This window comes from Callorhinchus milii, unplaced genomic scaffold (assembly GCF_018977255.1).
Source record: "Callorhinchus milii isolate IMCB2004 unplaced genomic scaffold, IMCB_Cmil_1.0 Scaffold22, whole genome shotgun sequence".
In the NCBI taxonomy this organism is placed as follows: Eukaryota; Metazoa; Chordata; class Chondrichthyes; order Chimaeriformes; family Callorhinchidae; genus Callorhinchus; species Callorhinchus milii.
The window spans coordinates 8,660,560-8,686,359 of NW_024704763.1; the positions used below are offsets into that span (position 1 = coordinate 8,660,560).

At 45.4% G+C, this 25,800-nt stretch overlaps 10 non-coding genes across 10 annotated transcripts; 3 read left to right on the forward strand and 7 right to left on the reverse strand.

The window, feature by feature from the left end:
• Positions 1-1,406: 1,406 nt before the first annotated feature.
• On the reverse strand, positions 1,407-1,478 carry trnag-ucc. The gene has a single exon. It is a non-coding gene; the product is annotated as a tRNA-Gly (tRNA).
• Positions 1,479-2,465: 987 nt separating this feature from the next.
• trnag-ucc lies at positions 2,466-2,537 on the reverse strand. Its single transcript has one exon. It is a non-coding gene; the product is annotated as a tRNA-Gly (tRNA).
• A 1,013-nt stretch (positions 2,538-3,550) lies between these two features.
• trnag-ucc lies at positions 3,551-3,622 on the reverse strand. Its single transcript has one exon. It is a non-coding gene; the product is annotated as a tRNA-Gly (tRNA).
• A 738-nt stretch (positions 3,623-4,360) lies between these two features.
• trnag-ucc lies at positions 4,361-4,432 on the reverse strand. The gene has a single exon. It is a non-coding gene; the product is annotated as a tRNA-Gly (tRNA).
• A 448-nt stretch (positions 4,433-4,880) lies between these two features.
• trnag-ucc lies at positions 4,881-4,952 on the forward strand. Its single transcript has one exon. It is a non-coding gene; the product is annotated as a tRNA-Gly (tRNA).
• Positions 4,953-5,644: 692 nt separating this feature from the next.
• trnag-ucc lies at positions 5,645-5,716 on the forward strand. Its single transcript has one exon. It is a non-coding gene; the product is annotated as a tRNA-Gly (tRNA).
• A 562-nt stretch (positions 5,717-6,278) lies between these two features.
• Positions 6,279-6,350, reverse strand: trnag-ucc. Its single transcript has one exon. It is a non-coding gene; the product is annotated as a tRNA-Gly (tRNA).
• Positions 6,351-7,525: 1,175 nt separating this feature from the next.
• On the forward strand, positions 7,526-7,597 carry trnag-ucc. Its single transcript has one exon. It is a non-coding gene; the product is annotated as a tRNA-Gly (tRNA).
• A 4,183-nt stretch (positions 7,598-11,780) lies between these two features.
• On the reverse strand, positions 11,781-11,852 carry trnag-ucc. Its single transcript has one exon. It is a non-coding gene; the product is annotated as a tRNA-Gly (tRNA).
• A 1,828-nt stretch (positions 11,853-13,680) lies between these two features.
• Positions 13,681-13,752, reverse strand: trnag-ucc. Its single transcript has one exon. It is a non-coding gene; the product is annotated as a tRNA-Gly (tRNA).
• Positions 13,753-25,800: the final 12,048 nt, after the last annotated feature.

Consider the following 25,800-nt stretch of genomic DNA (forward strand, 5'->3'; position numbering starts at 1 on the left):
GCTATTTGTGGGACATTCCTGTGAGACCAGGTTTGCTTACAAAATACAGAGTTGCTACACTTATATTGTATCCTGTGAAGCACTTTGAGGCATCCTCCCTAAGTATGCGTGATATCAAGTGTAAGGATTATTATTATTATCAATTATCACTTTTTAGATATCAACAGAGGTACTTGAACCTTTAACCACACAACGGGCAATTTAAACTAATACAGAACTGGTTTCTTCTCTAGTACAGTATTGGTGGATGTTGCATTGTCAGAGGTGCTGTCCTCTGGATGAGACTTTAAATCGAGGTCCTGTTTGCCCCTGAAGGTGGAGAGTGCGGAGGGGAGAGTGCTCACCACACCATCGCCTGCTGGGCTCCACACTGACATATACAATGTCCATCGTCTATATGACACACACAACGTAAAACAAATCTTTGAGATTTATCTTTTCAACCGTATTTTCCAACACCTTTCCCCTCCACCCTCCATCCTCCTGAACAGCTCCCACTACTCTCCTTGCTTCGCCTCACCCCTCCCCTCGCAACCTTCAAGGCCTGTCTCAAGACCTTACTCCTTGATCGCCCTTCAGTCATCTTTCCCCGCCATCCTCCTCAGCCCCCATCCCTTTCAAATCCAACCCCCAGCTCAGGTGCCAAGCCTTCACCAGCAATTTGGGATAATAATAATAATAATAATAATCCTTGCATTTGATATAGCGCTTTTTACGTCGGGAGGACGTCCCAAAGCGCTTCACAGATCACACTGTAAAGTGAATTGACTGTATATTTGTGGGCGAACGCGGCAGCCAATTGCGCACAGCAATGTCCCACAAACAGTTGTAGATTGAAAATGTCCTCCCATCATGAAAAACACTATATAAATGCAATTTTAAATGCAATTTGTTGTTGTTGGTGTTGCTGTTATACTCATAGCTCAGTCTCCAGTCAACCCAGCAAAGTTCTTCGAGAAATCCACCCAGTTTGAAAGACGTATAAATATACATAGTTGCTGTTGTTTATGTACACACAGCAACGTCCCACAAACAGGCATGAAATGAGAGGCCAGTTTATCCAGGAGATTGTTGGCTAAGAAAACAGGAGAAACTCCCTTCGCTTTTCAATACTGTTGTGTGTGGATCTTTAACATCCGCTTGAACTGGCCCACCTCAGGTTAACCTCACATTCGAAGGATAGAATCTCTGGCAGTGCAGCTCTCACCCAGTACTGGAGTGTGAGCCTCAACTGGGAGCTCAAGTCCCAAAATGGGCCTGAACCTACAACCTTCTGGCTCATAAGTGAGACTGTGAGCATAAATATAGAGGCGCTGTATCAATGTAAATTGTGTTCAATGTATAAATATAAACTTTACACTGAAATCTTTCAATATCAAGAGAGAACTAAAATGTAATAAATCAGCTGCGATGGCCGGGAATCGAACCCGGGTCAACTGCTTGGAAGGCAGCTATGCTCACCACTATACCACCATCGCCTGCTGAGCCCCACACTGACACAGACAGTTATTAACAATATCCATTGTTCCAGTGCAGGAGGTCAGGCTGAGCACCGAAACCAACACATGTCCACAGGACACTCACCTAAAAAAAAATCTATCTCTTCGCCGCGTTTTAGGCCACTTCTCTCCTCCACACTGTTCCATCCTCAGCTCCGCCAGCTCAGGGTCCCAGTCAGCTCTGAAAAAGGGCTTTGAGAACTCCAGCCAATATGAGAGACGCTGAGTAAAAAAAAATGTAAATTGTTCCTGATGTTGTGTTTGTAAACCAATGCGGCAGCCAATTTTGCACACAGCAAGGTCCTACAAACAGGCCTGAAACGAGTGGCCAGTTTATAATATAATAATCCTTGCATTTGATATAGCACTTTTCACGTCATCGAAACGTCTCAAAGCGCTTCACAGAATATACTGTAAAGTGAATTGACTGTATATTTGTGGACGTAACGCGGCAGCCAATTGCACACAGCAGCATCCCACAAACAGTCGTGGATTGAAAATGACCAATTTATTATTGTTTTGTTTTTGAGGGATTATTATTATGTGTGTGGAGTACGGAAACTTGCCCAATGTTTCGCCCTCTGCCTGGAATTGAACCCAGGTTTAATTTTATCTGGGAGATTGTTGGCCAGGACAACAGAAGAAACTCTCTTCTCTTTTTCAATAACATCATGGGATCTTTAAGATCTACTTGAACAGACAGATGAGACCTCAGTTTAACCTCACATTCAAAGGATGGAATCTCCGCCAATACAGCGCTCCCCAGCATTGCATTGGAGTGACAAGTCTCGCCTGTGAGCTCAAATCCCGATGTGGGGCTTGAACTCTCAACCTTCTGAATTAGACACAAGACTGTGAGTATAAATATAGAGGCACTCAATCAATATAAATTATGTTAAATGGATAAATGTAAACTTTGCATTGTATTCTTTCAATATCAAAAGAGAACTAAAATGCAATATAAGCTGCGATGGCCGGGAATCGAACCCGGGTCAACTGCTTGGAAGGCAGCTATGCTCACCACTATACCACCATCGCCTGCTGGGCCTCACACTGACACAGACAGTTATTAACAGTGTCCATTATTCCAGCGGGAGGCCAGGCCGAGCACCGAAGCCAACAGGTCCACAGGACACTCACCTTATAAACCAACCGGTATTGAGACCTATCTATTCGCAATGCTCTCAGTCAAATTCCCCTCCCACTCCTCCATCCACCCTCACCCTCACCCTCCTCAGCTCCGACCACCAGCTCAGGCTGCCAGTCAGCTCCGTGTGAAGCACTTTGAGATGTCGCGGTTCCGTGAAAGACTCTGTGGAAATATAAACCATCGTTATTGTGTATTTGTAAACCAACACAGCAGCCAATTTTGCACAAAGCCACGTCCCGCCAACAGGCGTGAACACGTGGCAGGTTTATCTGTTGGCCAGGATACCAGGAGAAACTCCCTTCTCTTTTTCAATATCACCACAGGGTCTTTAATGTCCATGTGAAGGTACAGACGGCAACTCAGTTTAAAGCCACATCCAGCCTGCATTCTTTTCTCTGTTAAATTGGTCACTCACTCCATGGCGGTATGTGGGACATTGCTGTGTGCAAATTGGCTGCCACATTTGCCCAGAAAACACACAGTCACATCATTTTACTGTATATCCTGTGAAGTGCTTTGAGATGTCTTGATGACATGATACAGCACATTGTCAAATGCAAGGATTACTGGAGTGTGTTTAAAGTCCAGGCATTGGGGTTAAAGGATTGGGTATGTCTTTTAATACCTAAATTGTAATGATTTATAATAGCAATACTTGCATTTAATATTACACCTTTCACTTGGAGAGGACATCTCAAACAAGTCGTAATATGTGTTTGATTAAAGTGTAAAGTGTAGTGATTGTTTATTTTGTAGGTTAATGTGGCATCCAATTTGCACACAGCAAAGTCCCACAAATAGCCATGAAGTGAATGATTAATTTTATCTGCACGATTGTTGGCTTCTGTCTCCAACAAATTGATTTCTTCAAATATCAAGAGAGAAAGAAAGTGTAATAAGCTGCGATGGCCGGGAATCGAACCCGGGTCAACTGCTTGGAAGGCAGCTATGCTCACCACTATACCACCACCGCCTGCTGAGCCTCACACTGACACAGACAGTTATTAACAATGTCCATTGTTTATAGGACAAACACACCTTATAAACAAACCTTTGAGATTTTTCTTTTCAACTGTGTTTTCAGACACCTTTCCCTCTGCACCGTCCACCCTCCACCTTCTTGACTTGACTTGACCCAACTGTTCAGCGCCTTGGGACGTCCTCCCGATGTGAAAGGCGCTCTTTAATGGAATCTTGTTGTTGTTGTTGTTGATGGGCAAATGGGACCATGGTTTATAATCTCATCCAAAGGATAGCTTCCCCGACAATGCAACACACCCCCAATGCTGTACTGGAGTGTCAGCTCAGACTGTATGATTTTAAATCCCTGACTGTCCAGCGCCCCGGGACGTCCTCCCGATGTGCAAGGCGCTACACAATTGTAATTTGTTGCTGTTATTTGTTGTTGATATGGGTTAAAGGTTGAAGTAGCTCGTTTGATATCTAAACAATAATAACTGATATTAATAATCGTTGCATTTGATATCCCCCTTTCACACGGGGAGGTTGCTCAAAGCGCTTTGCACGATGTACGTCAAGTGTAGTAACTGCAAAATTTGTAGGCAAATGTTGTTACTAATTTGCACAAAGCAATGTTCCACAAAGAGCCATGAAGTGAATGATCAATTGTATCTGGGGGATTGTTGGCTTCTGTCTCTGACAAACTGAAATCTTCGAGTATCAAGAGAGAAGGTAAGTGTAATAAATCAGCTGCGATGGCCGGGAATCGAACCCGGGTCAACTGCTTGGAAGGCAGCTATGCTCACCACTATACCACCATCGCCTGCTGAGTCTCACACTGACACAGACAGTTATTAACAGTGTCCATTATTCCAGTGCGGGAGGCCAGGCTGAGACCTGAAGCCAACACAGGTCCACAGGACACTCATCTTATAAAGAAACCCGTATTGAGACCTATCTATTCGCAATGCTCTCAGTCAAATTCCCCTCCCACTCCTCCATCCACCCTCACCCTCACCCTCCTCAGCTCTGACCACCAGCTCAGGCTGCCAGTCAGCTCCGTGTGAGCACTTTGAGATATCATCACAACTTCAAAGTAAACCAACACGACATCTAATTTTGTATACAGCAACATCCCACAGACAGATACCCCCCGCACCGGAACAACGGACGTTGTCAATAACTGTCTGTGCGAGTGTGTAACTCAGCAGGCGATGGTGGTATAGTGTATAACCCAGCAGGCGATGGTGGTATAGTGTATAACCCAGCAGGCGATGGTGGTATAGTGGTGAGCATAGCTGCCTTCCAAGCAGTTGACCCGGGTTCGATTCCCGGCCATCGCAGCTGATTACAATTTAGTTTCAATTCCCCAGATAAAATTGGACATTCAGATCATGATTATTCAATGGACATTGTTGTGTGCAAATTGGCTGCTGTTTTGCCTACAAAATACAGTCACTGTACTTTACACTACATCCCCTGAAGCGCTTTGAGACCCCCTCCCATGTGTCGAAAGCGTGATATCAAATGCAAGGATTATTATAAATTATTGCTACTTTCGTGGCAAAAGATGCAGTTTAACCTCTAACCTTACATCAGGACTTGAAACTCATACTGTGCAGGTGGATATTCCAATAATCCTTGCGATCCATATTACACCTCATCACCTCAACGTACCATCTCAAAGAGCTCCATAGGATATTCAGGCCACTGATGTGACTGATGTGATTCTATGTATTCTTTGCACAAAAGCAGCAGCATTTTGCACAAAGCAAAGTCCCACAAACAGCCATGAAGCACTGTGATCAGTATGGGGATGTGCAGCACTGTTGCAGGCAGAGCCCTTTGGAAGGGATGTTAAAGGTCCCACCTTCATGTTCAAGAGGATATTAGGGAACCCACGGCACTAGTGGAAAAGAGAAGGGAGTTGCTCCTGGTGGCCTCGCCAACAATCCCATGGATAAACTGGCCATTTACTTCATGCCTGTTCATGGACATTGTTAATAACTGTCTGTGTCAGTGTGGGGCTCAGCAGGCGATGGTGGTATAGTGGTGAGCATAGCTGCCTTCCAAGCAGTTGACCCGGGTTTGATTCCCGGCCATCGCAGCTGATTTATTACACTTCAGTTCTCTCGTAATGTTGAAAGAATTCAGTTTGTTAAAAACAGAAGCCAACCATCCCCCAGATTTCTCCTCACCACTCTTTCTCCTCTATTCCCCAATCTTGGGCTCCCGGTTCGCTCTGCAACGCGCTTTGAGAAATCTAACGATTGTAAACGATGCTGTATATATGTCAACTGTTCCCGATACGCAAACCGATGCACCATTTTTACACACAGCAACATCCCACTAACAGGCATGAAATGAACAGCCAGTCTTTGTTGGCCAGGACACCGGAAGAAACACCTTTGTCTTTTCCATTGGCGTCATGGTATCTTTAACATTCGTCTGAACAGGCAGATGGGGCCTTGGTTTAAACTCTCATCTGAAGAACAGAACCTCCAACAATGCAGCACTTAACCCAATATTGTACTGGAGCGACGCGGGGCATGAACCCACAACCTTCTGACTCAGACATGCGTGTGCAAGTACAAATATGTAGTGGATTAAATGTAAATTCTATTGTTTTCTTCCAACGTCACCAGAAAACTAAAGTGTAATAAATCAGCTGCGATGGCCGGGAATCGAACCCGGGTCAACTGCTTGGAAGGCAGCTATGCTCACCACTATACCACCATCGCCTGCTGCACCTCACAGTTAGTTATTAACTAACTGACACAGACAGTTATTAACAACATCCATTAGGGAGGATAAGGAGGAAGGCGAAATGGTAAGGCATTGATATTAAAACCTGTTTATTGATAATCTACCCCCTCCTCGCTCCCTCCCTTCCCTCCCCTCCCCCTGACCATTTCCCCACTGCTCGGGTCCTGACCCAACTGTCCAGCGCTTTGGGACGTCCTCCCGACGTGAAAGGCGCTCTATAAATGAAATCTTGTTGGTGTTGTTGTTGTTGTAAAACATCTGCCGAGGTCTAATAACGGTTGGAACAATCTCGACGCACTGAATGGCCTCCTCCAGCCCCTCCATCTCTTGAATCCCAATTCCCATCTCATGTTCCACCTGGCTATCCGTAGTCTCTGTTTAGACACAGATTTTCCTCGTGAGCACTAAATCACACGCCTCGCACACTCACAGACAGTTTGAATGCCTCCCATCGATGTCTTATGTAAACAGTATGGCTCACAAACAGCTCCATTTGTTCTCTCAGATTTATTCCCTGTTTAGACGGGGGAACAAATCGATCTGAAATAAACAGGCACAACCCTGCGAGTGAAACCCAGCAGCAGTGAAGCAAAAGGTAAAGAGATACAGAGATGTTCTCCGTCAGAGCTCCAAACTCTACAAAAAGAATTATATTGTAAATATGTAATAATAATAATCCTGGCATTTGATACAGCGCCTTAACCCGTCTTCGAGACGTCCCAAAGTGCTTCACAGGATACACTGTAAAGTGAATTGACTATGTTTTGTGGGTGAAACGTGGGCAGCCAATTGCGCACAGCAGCGTCCAACAAACAGATGTGGATTAAGTGACCATATTTGTTAAGGTCTTCACTGCATGCAAATTGTGGACATTGTTAATAACTGTCTGTGCGAGTGTATAACCCAGCAGGCGATGGTGGTATAGTGTATAACCCAGCAGGCGATGGTGGTATAGTGTATAACCCAGCAGGCGATGGTGGTATAGTGTATAACCCAGCAGGCGATGGTGGTATAGTGTATAACCCAGCAGGCGATGGTGGTATAGTGTATAACCCAGCAGGCGATGGTGGTATAGTGTATAACCCAGCAGGCGATGGTGGTATAGTGTATAACCCAGCAGGCGATGGTGGTATAGTGTATAACCCAGCAGGCGATGGTGGTATAGTGGTGAGCATAGCTGCCTTCCAAGCAGTTGACCCGGGTTCGATTCCCGGCCATCGCAGCTTATTGCACTTTAGTTCTCTCCTGATATTGGAAGAATTCTGAGTGATTGAGACAGAAGCCAACAATCAGTTATTTGCTTCATGGTTGTTTGTGGACATTGTTGTGTGCAACTTATTGGCTGCTGCGTTCGCCTGCAAACTACATATAATCACTATACCTTGCAGCAATTATCTGTGAAACGTCCAAAAGTTGAATTAAAAATATTCATTGCCTTTTCATCAGCAAATAATGATTATGCTTGCAATTGATACAGTGCCTTTCATGTCAGAAGAATATGTCGAAGCGCTTCATAGGATATTACTGCAGATTGTACGGTCTATGTATTTTGCCGGCAACAGAGTAGTACTCCTTATGGAGTTGATAAGGAGTGGTTCAGTGAGTTAAATCTGGGCTTTCAACCACTTCACCATTGCGCTCTGAAACTCTCACTGGGTCTTTCCACCTCACTCCCTCCCTCCCTCCTTCCCCCTCTCCCTCTCCCCTTCCAAAACATAAATAAAAGCCGACCCCTTTACTGCACATCCACCCAGCTCCCTGACCCAAACCCCATCTGCCTCCCAGCTCAGGCTTTCATCCGCCGTGATATTCCTGCTGTGGGCATCGCAGTTCAGACCCCAGTGTGTGTCGAAAAGCATAGTAGTTATCAAGCAACAAAAGAGAATTGAGCATTTGCACCATCAGCTAACTATCTGCAGTGACCTGGTCACAGTGCTTGGGTGATGAGTTTCCTATTCGTGTGGAGCCAGTTGCGTAATCTCAGCCCAGAGAGCAGCTATTTACAAGATATACCAGTGGAAACTCTGACCTAACATAACAAAGGATGATGCCACTTGCCATAAAGTCAGTACAGCAATGGGGTTATTGTAGTAAAGCGCATGTCATCTTGCACTCGCAGGCCTGACAACTGTACCGGGAATGTTGCCTTAAAAGGTAAGTGTGCGGGGAGGTTTATCAGGAGTCTGTGATGGAGAGCGGGAGGGAGTGTGTGGATAGTTCTCTCTCCATGCTCTACAGCCTGTTCGCTTCTTACGTGAGAAAGAGGATTCTCTCTCTCTCTCTCTCCCCCGGTGTCCTGGCTGACAATCCCCCAAAATAAAAGTGGTCGCTCGCTTCCCGGCTGTGTGTGTGATGTCGTTGTGCACAATTGTACTGTCTGAAAATACACAGTCAATAGATTTATCCTTCATTTCCTATGATACCACCTGCTCCCTCGATACCATCCCCAACCCTCTCCTCATCTCTCAGCTCCACCTTCCGGCCCCTCTCCTTGTCCACCGGTTCAGTTCCCACCCCCCTAAAAACAGCCCTTATCACCCCCATCCTGAAAAAATCTTCCCTGGACCCATCCCTTCTCTCCGGCTACTGCCCCATCTCTAACCTCCCATTCCTCTCCAAGTTCCTGGAACGAGTTATCGCATCCCAGCTCCGCTCCTTTTTTTCTCACCTTTCCCTTTTTGAACCCCTCCAATCCGGCTTCCGCGCTGCCCACAGCACGGAAACAGCCCTGGTCAAAGTCACTAATGACATTCTGAATATCTGTGATCAGGGCTCCCTCTGCCTCCTTGTCCTCCTCAACCTCTCTGCCGCTTTCAATCATTCCATCCTCATACACCGCCTCTCCGCCTTATTCAATCTTCACGGACCTGCCCTTGCCTGGTTCGATTCCTATCTCTCTCACCGTCTCCACTTTGTTGCCTCTAACGGTTTCTCCTCCAGTCCCCGGACTGTCACGTCTGGCGTCCCCCTCAGGGCTCTGTCCTTGTCTCCTCTTTAATATCTACATGCTCCCCTTTGGTGACATCATGGTGACTCCACCTTGTGGTTAGAGCTCTCACCTTGCAAGCGAGACACCTGAGTTCAATTCCAGGCAGAGGGCGAAACCGTGGGCAAGTTTCCTTACTCCACACACCTAATAATAATCCCTCCAAAAAAAACTAAAAACAATAATAAATTGGTCATTTTCAATCCACATCTGTTTGTGGTACACTGCTGTGCGTAATTGGCTGCTGCATTTCGCCCACAAATATACAGTCAATTCACTTGATAGTCTATTCTGTGAAGCGCTTTGAGACATTGAGAAGACGTGAAAAGCTATATCAAATGCAAGTATTATTATTATATTATTATCATCCGCAGACATGGGGTCAACTCCCATATGTATGCAGATGACACCCAACTCTATCTTTCTGCCCCCACCCTCAATTCCAGACCCACTGCTGTCCTGACAGACTGTCTGTCGGACATCAAGTCCTGGATGAGAGCAAATTTCCTATAGTTGAATGTGAATAAGACTGAGGCCCTCCTGATTGGCTCACACCAGCGCCTCCGCACCTCAGGCTCTGGCAACATCAACCTCCACGGTTGCACACTTCAACTCACCAACCAGTCAGGAACCTGGGTGGTTTGTTCGACCCTCAACTGACTTTTCTTCCTCACGCCATGGGGAAGAAGTCCCGGGTCCAAGCCATGACCCGTTCTGCCTTCCCTCACCTCCGTAACATCACCCGACTCCGCCACTACCTCACCCCTCAGGCGCTGAAACTCTTGTTCATGCCTTCATCACCTCCAGGCTCGACTATAACACCCTGCTTGTCGGCCTTCCCAACTCCTCCCTCCACAGCTGCAGATAATCCAGAACTCTGCAGCCCGTGTCCTCTCCCGCACCAAACTCCGTGACCCCATCTCCTCCATTCTCGCCCGACTCCATAGGCTCCCTATCCTTCAGAGGATCCAGTTCAAGATCCTGGTCCTCAACTACAAAGCCCTCCATGGCCTCGCCCCGCCCTACCTCTGTGACCTGTTAAGCCCCTACCAACCCGCCCGCTCCCTCCACTCAGCCGGCTCCGGCTGCTCCACATCCCCCAACCAACCCGCCCCACCATTGTTGATAGAGCCTTCAACCACTGCCCCCAACCTCTGGAATTCCATCCCCCAATCACTCCGCCTCACCCCCTCTTTAGCCTCCCTCAAGTCCCGCCTCAAAACCTCCCTCTTTGACCATGCCATCAGTCACCCCCCCTGTTAGGCCCATCTGATCTCATTCCTCCAGAACACCCGCCCTACATACAATCCCCCCATCACAGCATCAAGCTGCTTTTTGAATGAATCCCAGTGTCCTGGCCTCAACCATCCTTCCTGGCAATCCTGTTCCAGTCATTAATTACTCTCTGAGCAAAGAAAAACTTCCTGGTGCCTGCCCTAAAATTCCCCTCTGCAACTCTAAACCTGTGTTCTCTTGTTCTGTGGTCGTATCCATCCTGTGCTTGGAAGTTTGCAGATCTGGCTCATTGATAGCTATTCCCTGAAGGCGCATTATCACAGAAGGATTCGGTCTATGTAATCAAGGTGTGGTTGAGTGCTGTCTGATGTTAATTGTTGTCGGCTCATGGGTGGACCTTCCAGAAAAAGGGTGTGACTTGTCTGTTTGCGAGTGAGAGCGACAAGGGGAATCCGGTTAGCTTGACACAGACACAATCTCTATTGCTGGTCCTTAGTCCTTATAATGTCCTTAGTCCCCTCCCTACCCCCTCCATCCTCCCTGATCCCAACTCCTCGCACTCCCCCCCTCCTCCCCCACCCCAGCTTTGGTCCAAATCCCTGACTGTTCAGTGCCTTGGGATGTCCTCTCGATGTGAAAGGCGCTGTACAGATGTCATTTTGTATTGGTATAATAAATCAGCCTTCGAACTCAAATCTTAACAAACAATTTATAAGAAGGGCCTTTGAATCTAACTTTCTATCAACTCATTGTGTTGGTAAACCTGGGCTCTCCGTAGTAAACCTTCATATAAACTGAAATAAATATTTTAAGAAAGTGATCAACTGTGTCCTGTGTGGTTCCGAGTGAAATGATACATAATAGGTCATTCAGCCCAACAAGTCCATACGAGTGTTTATACGCCACTCTCCCTCTGGCTCATTGTCAGACTCCACCACTGTCAAGCGCTTCGGGATGTTATCCCACATAAAGGGGGCTATATAAATACAAATTGTTGTTGTGGTTGAGTCTTCATCCATTCCTTACTCCCTCCCATACCCTTCTATTCCCCTCTCCCTCATGTGAAAGTCTAGCCTCCTCCTACAGTTAGATGAAATGTAAATTGTGTTAAATGTATAAATTTAAATGTTTTTATTGTATTCTCCCAACGTCATGAGAGAACTAAAGTGTAAAGAACTAAAGCTGCGATGGCCGGGAATCGAACCCGGGTCAACTGCTTGGAAGGCAGCTATGCTCACCACTATACCACCATCGCCTGATGGGCCTCACATGGTCACAGACAGTTATCAACAATGTCCATTGGGAAGGACGGGGAGGAGGGTGAAAGGATGAAGCATTGAGATTAAAACATCTGCCGATTCTAATAACTGATGGAACAGGCTTGACCGGCTGAATGACCTCCTCCTTGCCCTCCTCCTTGACTGAATTCCATTTCTCATTCGCATTCCGCTTGGTCATCCCTTAGTCTCTGTTTAGAGACAGATATTCCTCGTGAGCCCTAAATCGCATGCCTCAGACGCTTGCGGACAGTTTGAATTACCTCCCATCAATGGCTTGTGTAAACAGCACGGCTCACAGAGAGCTGAACGCCAGCTCCATTTGGGCTAGATTTTAATCTAACCACCAGAAGTGATTGGCAAGATTTAATTCACCGTACCACACCTTATACTAATCCATGTACTGCTCTGTTTGCCTACAAAATACACAGTCACTACACTCTGCAGTAAAATCATGTGAAGCGCTTCAAGACATCCTCCTGAAGTGTAAGGTGCTGTATCAAATGCAAGCATAATTATTATTTGCTTGTGAAAATGCAAAGAATATTTTAATTCAACTGTTGGACAGTCAGTATACGTGTAACTCACTTGAAAGCCACACATATAAAATATTAACCATCTAATCATTGCATTTGATACAGCTCACTGAATAATGAAATGTCCTAAAGTGCTTTGCAGATAATTGCTGCAAGGTGTAGTGACTGTGTGTATTTTGCAGACAAACGCGGCAGCCAATAATCTGCAGACAGCAATGTTCACAAAAGCCATGAACAACAACAACAGCAAAATTACATTTGTATAGTACCATTCATATCGGGATTAGGTCCCAAGGCAATGTCAATGTTTTGGACCCGAGTTTGGGGACCGGATTGGGGAGAGTAGAGGGCAAGGGGGAAAGGAGGGTGATCGAAGGCCCGCTCGAACAGGAGGATCTTGAGATGGGTCTTGAACGAGGCGAGGAAGGGGGGCGAGGCCAAGCGACTGTGAGATGGAGTTCCAGAGGGTGGGGGCAGAATGGCAGAAGGCCCACCTGCCAATGGGGTGGGCAATATGGGGGAAATGAAGCAGGCCGGAGCCTGCTGAGCAGAGGGAGCAGGCAGGTTGGTCGGTGGTTAGGAGGTCACAGAATAGGGGGGAAGCAAGGCCATGGAGAGCTTTGAAGGTGAGAACCGAGATCTTGAACAGTATCCTCCGTGTGATGGGAAGCCAGTGGAGTTGGGCGAGGCGGGGGTGATAGGGTCACGGAGCCTGGTGTGGGAGAGGACACGGGCTGCACAGTTCTGGATGATCTGCAACCTATGGAGGGAGGAGTTGGGGAGGACGACAAGACAGAACCATAAAAGTTGAGGTGAGGCGGTGAAGGAGGATAAAGTGGTCAACAGGATCGAAGGCAGCAGAGAAGTCAAGGAGGATGAGGAGGAAAAGGGTCCCTGTTCGCAGATGGACAAAATGTCATTTGTCACTTTGACCAGAGCTGTTTCTGTGGGAAACCCGATTGGAGGGGTTCGTGAAGGGAGTAGTGGGAATGGAAGGAGCAAAGCTGGGAAGCAATAACTCGTTCCAGGATCTTGGAAAGCAAAGGGAGTTTGGAGGTGAGATGGTAGTTTGAGAGCAGGGATGGTTCCAGGGAGGGTTTTTTAAGGATCGGAGCGATGACAGACGTTTTTTAAGGGGTTGGAATGGTGCCAGTGGGCATGGAGAGGTTGAAGTGAATAACTTATTGTATCAGGGGGATCGATTGGCTTCTGTCTCTAGCACACTGAATTCTTTCAATGTCACGAGAGAACTAAAGGGTAATAAATAAGCTGCGATGGCCGGGAATCGAACCCGGGTCAACTGCTTGGAAGGCAGCTATGCTCACCACTATACCACCATCGCCTGCTGGGCCTCACACTGACACAGAAATGTCCATTATTCCAGTGCAGGAGGTAGATGAAAGCAACAGCCAATTTTATCAGGAGGACTGTTAGCCAAGACACCGGAGGAACTGATGTTCTTACAGGCCCTTTAATCCTCTAACCACACAATCTTGAACTCTCTCTCTCTGAATCTCTCTGCCTTTTACTTTTTAAACGTTTAACTTTTAAAGTCCCAATGGCCTTGCTCCTTCCTACCTCTGTGACCTTTTAAGACCTGCTTCGAGCCCCCCGCCCTGCCCGCTTCACCATTGGCGGTCAGACCTTCAGTTTTTCTGCCCCCACCCTCTGGAACTCCATCCCGGACCCCCTTCACCTCGTCTCCTCTCTTGCCTCCTTCTAAGCTTCTCAAATCTTTCTGCATACCCCACCTCCCACTCACCCTCCATCCTTCTTGATTGCAATTCCCAGCTCAGGTCAAACCCTTAATTGTCCAGCTTTGGGACTTCCTTCCAATGAGGAAAAGTGCTTATATAAATGTGATTTAGTTGTTATTGTTGTTTTGAGCCATCCTTCTCTGCTCAAAACCCATCTAAAAAACTACCTCTTTGACCATACTTGTGGTCACCTCCGCTTCCCCCTCCCCCAAAGTGACCAAATAGAGTCTGCAAATACCATCTTACTGTTCCAGTCTCATATTGTTGTGCGTCTTCCTACTGTAAGGAATACAAAATACCCGAACATCTGCAACACATTGGTGTGACAGCCAGTACTGGAGGAACACATTGGAGGAACAGCCTTCCTGCCTCTGTGACCTGCTAACCCCATATCAACCTGCCCACTCCCTCCACTCAGCAAGCTCTGGCCTGGTCCATATTCCCAACCCACCATCAGTGGTCGGGTCTTCAGCCTTTCTGCCCCCGCCCTCTTGAACTCCATCGCGCATTCTGTTCGTCTCGCTCCTTCCCTTGCCCCCTCAAGCATGTCTTAAGACTCTCCTTCGACCGGGCCTTTGGTCACCCTCCTACCCTCCCTGCTCTCCACCCTTCCTGATCCCAATCCCCAGCTCGGCCAAATCCCTGACTGTCCAGCGCTTTGGGACGTCCTCCCGACCTGCAAGGAACTATACAAATGTAATTTTGTTGTTGTTGTTGTTGTATCACAAAGAATGAAGCTGTTTGAGATCCACACAGTGGGCCTCACTTCTGACAATGTGAAACCACCCGATTAATATTACATAACTTCAAAAGCCCCGCCTGAGATCCAGCTAGTAATTATTTCTAAATTAGTTTTTTCATAATTCAGTTTTCTACTTTAAAAGCAATAATTTTTTATGCAGAAAAAAAGAACTAATTGATTCCAAGAGAAATTAAGGGTAAATGGAATGATAGTTTGAGTCAGTGTGTGTGTGAGTGTGTGTGTGAGTGGAGTGGGGATGGAGATTACTGAGTACCACGATTTAAATGTGTGAAAAATAAATGAGGAATGTATGAATCGGCAAGTCATTCATCTCCCGCTTGGACCCCCTCACACACCTGAATTTCTGGCCTGGCCACAACTCCAACCTCTCTGGTATAGATTTGTTAAATACTTTATTCACGGCACTGAAGGAGGTCATTCAGCCCCCACTGGAGCTCTCTACTCTAATCCTATTCCCTGCTTTCTCCCCAACATGTTGTGGGAGGTGGAGTTGTTTGACCATGCCTTTAGTCAGCTCCCTCCCTCCCACTCCCCTTATCCCCCACTCTGTCTCTGTGAAGCACGGTGAGAGGTTCTGCTGTGCGAAAGATGCGGTATAAAGGCAAGTTGCTGTGTTATGTGAAGAGACACACAACAAACTTGATGCATTGTCAAGGAGACCATCAGGTCCCAAAGCTGGAACCTCCGCAGTGAGGACACAACGGAAGCATCTGCCTCTAACACAGTCCTGGCTCCTACACAACAGAGTCAATCTTACAACCAACTCGATTTGAGATGCAACAAAATAGAAAGTCAGACATTGAAGGGCATCTGATAACTTTGCTCCTTTTTATTCGCAGAGGAAGACGGAGGAACAGGTGGGGTTAGAAAGTCCTCCTCAACATTTTGTGAAGCCTGTAAAAGGCAGGAATGTGACAGGAGAAGCCATCTGATGTTCTCGTTCACTTACTCTCTCTCTCTCCGCTGAATCTTCAGGGAAGCCAGGCTTTTAGCAACATTCCCAGGTCCTTCCACCTCACTGCCACTCTCTCACCGCACCTCGTGTTCACTTCTGCTCCACTTCCTCCATCGCTCTCACAACACTGCCATTTACCCTTGGAATGTTTTGCTCCCTGCCTTTTAGCTTGCATCAAACAAATGGACTATAAATTAAAAATAAGTCCTTTTCTCTCTTTTCCCCCATACACCAATGCCACCCACACACACACACTGCCCACAGGACCCCTACCGCACACACAAACACCCACACACACATCGCCCACGGCACCCCTCCCGCAAACAAACTGGCATTAATTTTTAACGACCTTTGGTTCCTAAGACCTTGAGTCTTTTAGTATAAAAGTACTCTCTTGTAAATATTTTTGGCCGTGCGATTTTCCCATTCTGCGGCACAAATAACTGTCACCGTAATTAACTTCCATCAATTCTATCTGGGAAGGATGCGAGGGAGGGGATGCAGAAAAGATTTATCCCGGACACAGCAAAATCAATTTTAGAATAATTTTACGGCGTTTCCAAACCGGTTGCTTGTTTTTCCCCACCAGCTTTTAATCTTAAAAAGAAAGTTTGTTCGTGTGTGTCTGTGTTTTGTTTGTGTGTTATTAGTGTCAATGTTCACATGTTCACATGTTCATCTAATGGAATTAGAATCATAGATTCTTACAGCGCAGAAGGAGGCCATTCGGCCCATCGTGCCTGTACCAACTCTTTGGAAGAGCAACCCAATCAGTCTCACTCCTCTGCTCTTACCAGGTAGCCTTGTAAATTTTTCCTTTTTAAGTTACCTATCCAATTCCCTTTTGAAAGCTATCATCGAATCTGCTTCCAATACCCTTTCAGGCAGTGATTTCCAGACACTAACAACTCTCTGGGTAAAAAAAATTCTTTGTCTCCCCTCTGATTCTTTTGCTAATTATCTTAATTCTGTGTTCTCTGGTTCCCGAGCCACCTGCCAGAGGAAACAGTTTCTCTCTGTCTACCCTATTAAAACCCCTCATAATTTTGATCACCTCTGTTAAATTTCCCTTCAACCTTCTCTGCTCTAATCTTCTCTCCATTCCAGGTTTAAACCCTCACTGGTTGGATAGAAGACAATAGAAGGTCCTTGCGAGCCTCTGGGACAATAAGGAAGTGAACATTGTTACATAAAGGGTAATAAGGGTGTGGCATTAATCGACAGGAGAGGCAATTGAAGATGTTGTCTATAAGGGATCAAGAAACAACTAGATTTGTCTGTAGAGAAAGGTTTAAGGAATACAGGGTTAATGAAGATTGAAGAGAGACAGACTTGCTTCTCCTAAATGGCCGCAGCCTCTTCCTGGAGAATTTTGAGCATGGAAAAAAATCTGGTGAGTGATGTGATAATTATCACTGGTGGTAAGTCTCATGCCACATACTGCATTGACATACCCCCTCCCCCACTCCAACACCACCTTCAGCCTTTCACAGTGGCTTTCACACTGATTCTTCGCTTTGCATTGATATACAATTCAGCACAAATCAAACACCACTGCGTATGGGACATTTTAGAACTATTAGAACATAAGAACATAAGAATTAGGAGCAGGAGTAGGCCATTCGGCCCTTCGTGCCTGTGCTCCGCCATTCAATAAGATCACGGCTGATCTTCTCACCTAACTCTGATTACCTGCCCTATCCCCATATCCCCTAATCCCTCTATTTTTCAAGAATCTATCAGTCTCAGCCTTGAAAATGTTCAAGGACTGAGCATCTACAGCCTTCTGGGGTAGAGAATTCCATAAGTTCACTTCCCTCTGAGTGAAGAAATGTTTCCTCAACTCTGTTCTAAAAGGCTGACCCTTAATTTTAAGACTGTGACCCCTGGTTATAGATTCTCCCACCGGGGAAACAGACCCTCAGTGTCTACTTTATCAGCCCTTTAAGAATCTTATATGTTTCAATAAGATCTCCCCTAATTCTTCTGTACTCTAGAGAATACAGCCCTGGTTTGTTCAGCCTATCCTCATAGGTCAGTCCCCTCATCCCAGGAACTAACCGAGTGAATCTACGCTGCACCCCCTCGAGGGCAATGATGTCCTTTTTTAAATAAGGAAACCAAAACTGCACACAATACTCTCGGTGCGGTCTCACCAAAGCCCTATACAGTTGCAGCAAGACTTCCCTACTCCTGTACTCTAAACCTATCGCAATGAACGCTAACTGCCGTTCGCCTTCTTAGTTGCTGCTGCACCTGCAAACAAACTTTTTGGGACTGGTGTACAAGGACACCCAAATCCCTTTGAATACTAACTCTATCTAACTTCTCCCCTTCCAGAAAATAATCTGTTCTTTTATTCTTGCTACCGAGGTGAATAATGTCACACTTGCTAACATTGAATTCCATCTGCCACCTACTTGCCCACTCCCCGAGCCTATCTATATCCCGTTGCAATCTTTTTGCATCATCCTGAGAGCTCACTCTGCTACCGAGTTTAGTGTCATCCGCGAATTTAGACACATTACATTCAATGTCCTCGTCCAGATCATTGATGTAAATGGTAAATAGCTGAGGCCCAAGCACTGATCCTGGTGGCACTCCACTAGTCACATCTCCTGCCAATTCGAGAATGATCCGTTTATCACTACTCTCTGCTTTCTACCCGATAGCCACTCTTCTATCCATGTTAATATTTTAATTTAATATTCTATCCATGTTAATATTTTCCCATTAATCCCGTGGGCCTTGATCTTGAGTGTGAGCCTTTTGTGTGGGACCTTGTCAAATGCCTTCCTAAAATCCAAATATACCACATCTACTGGTTCCCCCTTATCCAACCTTCTGGATACATCCTCAAAAAATTCTAAAAGGTTAGTCAAGCATGACTTTCCTTTTGTAAAGCCATGTTGACTCTGCCTAATCTTTTTATGGTCTTCCAGGTATCCCATAACTACGTCTTTTATTAAGGACTCAAGAATTTTCCCTACAACTGACGTCAAACTAACTGGTCTATAGTTTTCCCTATTTTCTCTCCCACCCTTCTTAAATAGTGGAGTTACGTTTGCAATCTTCCAATCAATGGGAACTTTTCCAGTATCCACAGACTTTTGGAAGATTATAGACATGCCATCCACTATCTCAGTAGCCACCTCCTTTAAAACTCTCGGATGCAGGCCATCCGGTCCAGGGGATTTATCGGTTTTAAGACCCGACAATTTACCTAGAACCATCTCTTTACTAATGTTAATCTCCCTAAGTTGCTCGCTAACATTGTCTTCTTGGTCCTCTATTTTTGGTATGTTTCCAGTGTCTTCTACGGTGAAGACTGTAGAAAAATACTTGTTTAATGACTCTGCCATGTCTTTGTCCCCTATTATAATTCCTCCGGTCTCTGCCTGTAATGGACCCACATTCACCCTCGCTAGCCTTTTCCTCTTTATATATTTGTAAAAACTCTTGGAGTCTGTTTTTATGTTCTTTGCTAGTTTGCCCTCGTAATCTATTTTCTCCCTCTTGATCAATTTTTTGGTCCTCCTCTGTTGTTCCCTAAAGTTCTCCCAATCCTCGGGTTTACTACTCATCTTCGCTGTTTTATAGGCTTTTTCTTTTGATTTGATACTTTCCCTAACTGCTCTAGTTAGCCATGGCTGCACCACCTTTCCCATGGCATTCTTATTCCTCAAAGGAATATGTGCTCGTTGGGAATTTTGCACTATCTCCTTGAATGTCTGCCATTGCTGGTCTACCGTCAAATCTTTAAGTTTAGTCTCCCAGTTTATTCTGGCTAAATCCTCTCTCATACCAGCAAAGTTGGCTCGATTTAAATTGAAGACTTTTGCTTCAGACTTAACTACTTCCCTCTCTAACTTAACGCTAAATTCCATCATATTATGATCGCTTTGCCCGAGAGGAGCCTTAAGTTCCAGTTTGCTGATCAGCCCTGTTTCATTAAACAAAACAAAAGCAAACAATTTGCTGAGCGCAGACAGTAGCTCTCTCTCACCTCTGGGTCCGAAGGTTGTGGCTTCAAACTCTACATCTCCAAATAGTGACACAGAATCTTTAACGTCCACCTGATCAGGCAAACGGGACCTCGGTTTAATATCCCATCAGAAGTAACCCACACTCCAGGGCAGTACTGGGGATCCATTGCTGGAGGTGCCATCCCTCAGATGAGACATTAAACCGAGGCTCTGTCTGCCTGTTAAGACAGACATTAAAGATTCTGTGAGAAAAGAGAAGGGGGTTTCTCTCTCCCAGTGTCCTGGCTAACAATGTGCCAGATAAAATTGATTATTCCCTCCATGGCTAATTCAGTTTGCAGTATATTCTGTGAAGCGCTTTGAGACGTCTCGAGACGTGATAAAGTGCTATACAAATGTGAGGATTATATTATTATGTTTGTGGGATGTTGCTTTGCGCAAATCGGCCACAAAATACACGTTACAGTAAGTCATGTGAATTATTTTTAATTGTCTTCAACCTGATGGACTCGGAATCCGATAGACTTTCTCAGGTGTGTCTACAATTAGTTTAATAAGCTTGGTGAAGAAAGGGGTTAAAGAGTCAGTTCCCACTCCATCACTGACCAGACCTCACTCCTGCACCATGTGTGAGTGAAGACATCATTGGCCCGGCCAAAGCCCCTCCTCTCCACTCCCCTCCGTCCCACTTCGCTAACTCGTCGATAATCACTGTCAAGATTTATCAGCAAGTCCACTCGGGCAATGACCAGAGGGCAGGCGGCACCAATGGATTTGCCCCTCAGGAGACGGAGGAACGGAGGAAGGAATCTAACTCTTTCAGCGAACAAAACATACGCAGATTGCTATCATCCACTACTTGGGAATATTCCACGTTAACAACAAGAACAATTCTTCCGTTCGATACGGCGCCCTGCATGTCGACACAGTGTCTCAATGCACTTCACAGGACTTTGTGTGCAAAGTGTAGTGACTGTGTATAAGGTGCAGGCAAACATCCTCATTTTATTGGATTGAAGACAAAGAGTAATTACAGTCTATCCAGTAATTAAAGTCCTGTTACCCTTGTTACAAAACAGAGATACATTTCTCCTCCTCACTCCATCATGTTATGGAAGATGGTGCAACGAACGTCTTCATTGTCTGCCATGATCATTATCTACCATGAAAATGATGACGCGCGCACACACACACACACACTCTGGACGCCTAAATACTGTTAAACACTTGTACTGAATACACTGAAGCACTTCTGTATACAATTATCATCGTTCTTCCACATGCTTCAGTTGTTGGTCAATGCTCTGTGGAAAAAAAAATGCACGGGGAGTTAACAGGACTTTGTGGACACCCTGTACTTTGCTCTGTGCGAGGGGCCTGGATAGAAAATAGAGCGTGTGTTAGCAGGTATGGTGCGTTAGCCGAACTTTACTTTTTCATTCCCAACTGTCCATCCATTAGCCTCTAGAAACCAACCCTCGAGCCAGTCGCGTAAGTGGAGGAAACGGAAAGGTCAGAGTGGGAAAAGCATCCTGGCCGTACACTAATTCTGTGATGTTTAGTGCATTCAATTGAAAATTCACATGACTCTGCCTTGTGAATTATGAAGAGCTCCTGTGGGTTATTGTGACAGTCTTCATTTGCAAGCGTGAATTATTGCTTAAATAATTCATTGTAATGCACTGTTTGTGCTGTGTTGGAGTGACTGGAAATGACAGTTTGTTTAAGGGCTCATTCCCTATGCAGGAATCTTCGCGTGATAACATAGGGAAGAGAGAAGGAAGTTTAACCCATTGTGGTTTTAGTTTCGCTTCCTAGGGTCCATCGGCTGATCGCATTTCGGGGTTAATTATAATAGGTTTAAGTCAAGTTCAAGTGAAGGGTTATGTGATTCGATACTTGCTACAGGTAATCAGTGGTGGAAATAGCCGCAGGGAGTTTGCGCACTTAACCCCTTCCCCGCTGCACTGCAAACTGAACTTGCAATGAAGAACACCTACCAATTAGGGTTAATTCAAACCTGGTTCCCCCATACCCCCCCCATCTCGCTCGCTGCACAGGGACCTATGAGCACTGCCCAAAAGTTTACTAAATGTTTGTGGGAAAGTTTATATAATAATTCCAAGCTCCCCTACTTCTCACCCACCTCAATCGATTCATCAACAAAGACCCGTCTGATTTCTTCTCAAATTTGCCCACAGGGTGTCCACAAAATCCTGTTACCCCCTGTCACATACAAAGCAGCGATGTGAGACTACAGGGGAGCTGAAACTAGCTGTCGGTGATGCATTTGGCCTCCTCACAAGGTGTGGCACCAAACATGGCAACGGGTCATTATCTGTCGTGAAAATGATGGCACTCACACACTCAGACTCGCACACTCACACACGCACTCACACAGTCACACCGATCCTGTGGAATATTTAAATACAGTTAAACACTTGTACTGAATACAACAAAGTATTTCTAAATACAGTTATCATCATTCTTCCACATGTTGCAGTTGTTAGTCAGTGCTCTGTAGGAAACAAGCAGGTACCAGAACCTTGCCCTTTGAGCAGCTGTGTCTACCTATCCAAATAGTCTCTCACCTTCCTCTGTCCTGTCCTGCCCTTTGTCCAGATTTATTGACCATGTTAAACATATTGTTGTTTATTTATACCCTTCAGGAAGCTTTCTCCTTCTGACTCAGTCTCGGAATCCTACTCATTGCCCTTGTGTGTATCCTCTGTCCAACACTGCACGCAACTGGTGAAAAATACAACCTTGCAGAACAGATTTGATGTGATAATTGCTGCTTTGTCACCCCAATATTTCAAATGAGGCCTCACCAGTGATCTATAAAACATGAGATTAACTTCCTTTGACTGATGGTGGAAGGGCCCTGGAGATGCAGGAAAGCTGTTAGATTGGCTTTATTGACAACAGCTCACATGATCCTGCGCTCAATGACTGCTCACTGATCACACCCACACACCCTTCCCCTCCTACGCCTCTGCCAAAGGGCAACTCTGTACTATGTACATACATACGCTCAATGATTTCTGGTGCAATCCTGATTATTAATAATAATAATAATCCTTGATTTGATACAGCGCCTTGCCACATCATTGAGATGTCTCAAAACACTTCACAGGATAGACTGTAAAATGGAATGACTGACATTTTGTGGGTGAACCGTGGCAGCCAGTATGCACACAGCAGTGTCCCACAAACAGCCATGGAGCGAGTGAACAATTTAATTTGGGGGATTTGGCGGCCAGGACACCGGGAGAGAGAGCGAGAGAGACTCCCCTCTCTTTTCCAATAGCGCCGCGGGAACTTTAACATCCACCTGAACAGACAGAGTACAGCACCTCGGTTTAATGTCTTGTCTGAAGGACGTGATGTTAAACAAAGACGCTTGCTTTCATGTTGCTAATGGAACAGAGCAGGACCGACACAGATTCCACACGCACACATCCATTCCACTGCCTGACGCTGCTCGCAGTCCTTGCAAACTGCCTATTTTACCTTCGGTTTTAGGAGACTGCAGGACACGCAGCACAGGTCTGCATCCAAAGACAAGGGGAGTTCATTTCAAGTCATTTCCAATTCTCCTAACAAAATGAAAGCTTTTGATTATTGTTTTAATCTTATTTTTGTTTTGGCTGCAACACTTACTTTGAATTTGTGTCTAAAAATGTAAATAGGGAGGTGCTGGTCTGGTCTGGGTGGGTGGGGTGAGGGGTCAGGTATTGCAAGCTATCAATCTTAAGAGTAACTCCACATTACATCCCGTTACATCCAAGTGCTCCGGTACGCTACTCCATTTGAAGGGTGCTATATAAATGCAAGCTGTTGTTAGGTATAGGGTAGAATTATCTTGGTTTTGTGCAGCGTTAGCTTTCATTGCAAAAAGGGAAGAAGAGAGAATATGTATTACAGCAGTGAACAAGCCTTATAGAGCAGACTAGGCAGGACAGAGAAACATGACTCAAATCTGATGAACTGATAAACAGATGCTGTCAATCAATTCTAACACTTTGCGAGCGAGCGAGCTTCAGTGGGAGATGCAGACAATTCCTTAAGTTTTAATTGAAAGCAAAATCCGCCTGGAGGAACGACTGTAAAGTAACGCATGGCTGGGACAGGAGTGAGATGTTTTTCAGTCCAACCTCAGGATTCGTTTCACTTGACAATAAATACACCTTCAAGTTCCTGAGTTCGGTGCTCTTCAGAAACTCATCAACTAAATTCCAGCCTTTTACCTCCTGCTCTGGCACCTGTTATTCCCAGACATCACTTTCAAAAAGGCAACCTTAATAATAATACTAATAATAATACTTGCATTTGATATAGAGCCTAATCATCACATTGAAACGTCTCAAAGCGCTTCGCAGAATATACTGTGAAGTGAATTGACAGTATATTTTGTAGGTAAAATGTGGCAGCCAATTGCGCACAGCAGCGTCCCACAAACAGTCGTGGACTGAATGGGCAAATTTTTTTTGGAGGAATTGTTACCCTCGGAAAGTGATCCACAAATCGACTAACAACCAGGTTCCTACTTACTTGCAGAGGCAATGTGGAGTAAGGAAACTTGCCTAAGGTTTCGACCCGCCTGGGAATAAAACTCAGGTCCTCTCGCTTGCAAAGTGAACGCACTAACCATTGCACCAGGGGACTCCACCCTTATATTTATAACTGATCCACCAGTGGAAGAGTTAGCTAAATAGTCCTGTAGGTGCAAACCATGGGAAATGGTTTGGCGATCTGGCCAAGCCCTTCATTTTTATTCCCATTATTCAGCGCTCCTCAAGGGCACAGTTTAAAGTCAGCAGTGACAGTCAGGTTCCAGCTGGATTGAAAATTAATTAGCAAAACTGGACTACAGAATACCCAATACCTATTTCATTTTAATTTAATTTTAATTTCTATAGGGTGACCAACAAGTCGTGAAGCTACCCTATTAATTAAAAAAACAAAACATCTTCATTTCTTTTGAGATTATTAGACATTGTAACTGTATCACGACTTTTTGGTCACTCTATTATTCCTCTTGCCTCCAGTGGGTTAAAATATATTAAAGGAAGAAATTAAGAGCGAATGAGCTGTCATGTTGCTCAACATTTTGAGAGAGAAAGGCTTTTTCTGGCTCATCTTTTAGTCTGTTACTCAGTTAGATGTGGCTGAGTGTATGTGTCTGTTTAGAGTGTATCTAACACCTGATAACCATTACACAGACAGACTCTGACACTTAAAAGCTTTGGTTCTCTCTCAGTTCCCATCTCCTATCTGCCAGCCCCCCCCTCCCCCTCAAACCCTCTCTACCCAGTCCCAGAGGCTATACCACACCGCGCTTTTCCATTTGTACGCTCTGTTGCAGTCGTCAGATCCAATAAGTCTTCAAGAGCTCAAAAGCACTCAGCTTATGTGCCGTCTTTCCTTAGATAGAAAGTGGACGTTTCGAGCACTGCTTGTGAGCAGACGACTGGTCAACTGCTGAAGCAAGGAGTCCTGTAGTGTAGTGGTTAGAGCGCTCGCTTCACAAGCGAGAGGACTCGGGTTCAATTCCCAGGTGGGGGCAAAACCTTAGGCAAGTTTCCTTATTCCACGTGCCTCTGTTTACCCAGCAGTAAATGGGAACCCGGTTGTTAGACCATAGGCAGATCGCTTTCCGAGGTTGATAAGCCCTCTGAAAAAAATAAAAATTGGTCACTCAATCCATGACTGTTTGTGGGTCACTGTTGTATGCAATTGACTGCGATCTTTAGACCACAAAATACTCAGTGACTACACTTTACGATGTATTCTGTGAAGCGCTTTTAGGCGTCTCAACAACATGATAAGGCGCTATATCAAATGCAAGGATTATCATTGTTATAATAAATTTGTGGGGAGCAGCTGCCCTTTATGCTGTAGACCCTTCATTCTCTGAACTATGGCA